The sequence below is a fragment of the Gossypium hirsutum genome, chromosome D13 (assembly GCF_007990345.1).
Source record: "Gossypium hirsutum isolate 1008001.06 chromosome D13, Gossypium_hirsutum_v2.1, whole genome shotgun sequence".
Taxonomy (NCBI): Eukaryota; Viridiplantae; Streptophyta; class Magnoliopsida; order Malvales; family Malvaceae; genus Gossypium; species Gossypium hirsutum.
Genome location: NC_053449.1, coordinates 31,517,154 through 31,519,394, shown reverse-complemented (window position 1 = coordinate 31,519,394; position 2,241 = coordinate 31,517,154).

Below are 2,241 nucleotides of genomic sequence, written 5' to 3'. Positions count from 1 at the left end.
CCTGACCTGCCTGCGGCGCGAAATGTTCCAGAAACCCTAGGGTTTCTGAATGTTTCAAGTAGATGGGCCACTTCAAGTTGGGCTAGTGTTTGGGTCTAGTGTTAGGTTATTCGGGTTTGGGTATTGCTGATGCATTTTGGGTTAGGGTAGAGTTGGGCCTGTAATTGGTTAATAGTTTGTAAATGGACATTTAAAATGGACTATTTTTTATTTGTTGTTTTTTTTTCGTTCATTTCCTTCTGATTTGGGCCGGGCAAATTTGGGCTATTACAGTGCCTATCAACAATAATTTCTGAGATGAACACTTATTTGAGGTAAATCGAATTCATGAAATACCCTGGTTTTTTGATTTTTCCAATTATCTTGCATGTGGAATAATTCCTTGAGAAATGACATACCAACAAAGGACCAAATTCCTTCATGATAGTCGGTATTATCTTTGGGAGGATCTGTTTTTTTTAAACAATTTACAGATAATATAATCCGAAAGTATGTAGCTGAAAGCGAGATTGCTGAGATCTTGTATCATTGCTATTTATCTCCAAGTGGAGGACACTTTGGTGGTTCACATACTACAACAAAGATTTTGCAAGCAGGTTTCTTTTGGCCTACACTATTTAAAGATACTTACTCTTATGTGAAGAATTGTGATAAATGCCAAAGGACTGGAAATATATCAAGGAAGACTGAGATGCCCTTGACAAACATTTCGGAGATTGAATTTTTCGACGTATGGGGCATTGATTTCTTAGGCCCGTTTCTTTCTTCGTATAGGAAGAAATACATCTTAGTTGTTGTGGACTATGTATCCAAGTGGATTGAAGCTGAAGCATAGCCTACAAATGATGCTAAGGTAGTCATGCGATTTCTACATAAGCATGTGTTTACACAATTTGGGACACCAAGAGCTATTATTAGTGATGAATGTTCTCACTTTGTGAACAAATAGCGTAAGTGGTTGCTTGATAAATATGATGTGAAGCACAATATTGCTACTGCCTATCACCCCCAGTCTAATGGGAAAGTTGAAAGAGTGAATCGTGAAATCAAAGGTATCCTTGAAAATGTAGTACACCTTAGCAGAAATGATTGGTCTTGAAGGCTTGATGATACATTATGGGCCTATCGAACAGCATTTAAGAATTCGTTAGGAATAAATCCTTATCGGTTAGTCTTTGGAAAGGCATGTCATTTGCCATTAGAGTTAGAGAATAAAGCTTATTGGGCTTTGAAGCAGTTGAACTTTGATCTTAAGCAAGTCGGTGAGAGAAGGATGTTACAACTTGATTAGTTAGAAGAGCTAAGGTTGTTTTCCTATGAGAATGCCAAAATGTGTAAAGAAAGATCAAAGAGATGACATGATAGTCATATACAACCTCGCGAGTTTAAAGAAGGTCAAAAGGTTTTGTTGTTTAATTCAAGGTTTAAGTTATTTCCTGGGAAGCTTAAATCCCGATGGAAAGGACCTTATACCATCTACCGAGTTTATCCTTATGGAGCTATTGAATTATACGACAATTACGGAGGTACATTTAAAGTTAATGATCAACGTCTCAAACACTACTGGGATGGTGAAGTTGAGCGAATTGAATCCTCACTTAAATTAGCAGACCCTTAATTTTTCATGAACTCATTTTGTAAATAAATAAATAATTAGAACTTATTTTCTTAACTTATTACATTTAATTAATTTTGTATAAGGAGATTGGAACTTAAGCGGGACTGCTGTGACCCCTCCAACCTTTCCTGGGAATTAACTTAATGTAATTTGGTAAGAAGAAATTTTCTAATTAAGACTGTAACACCCCTGATTTTGGGCCTAGAAGAAATAGGTTTTGAACAAGGGAACACTTAGGAGACTGCACATAAATACTTAGTTGTGCAAGGAAGTGACATAAATGAATGTCTGCTTCAGTGGTTAAGTGATTTAAGAGTGTTTAGGAGTGTCTGAGAAGTCTTGGGTTCCTTGGCTTATGCAAAATTTTTATTTTTAAGTGAATAAAATCATTGGATCTAGATAGTAGGTTCTTAAATTATTGTGGTTAAAATATGATAAAAAGGAATTGTTGGTCTAGTGGTAAGGGACGTGTGGAGTGTACATGGGGTCTAAGGTTCGAGTGATGGCGCATAAAAAAAGAGTATTTATTTTGCTGCCTAATTCGTGTGGATGGTAGAGTTGGATTGAAATACTGCTAAATGGAATCTGAACTGGTCATAGAGAGAATTGAGGAGGGATATTTG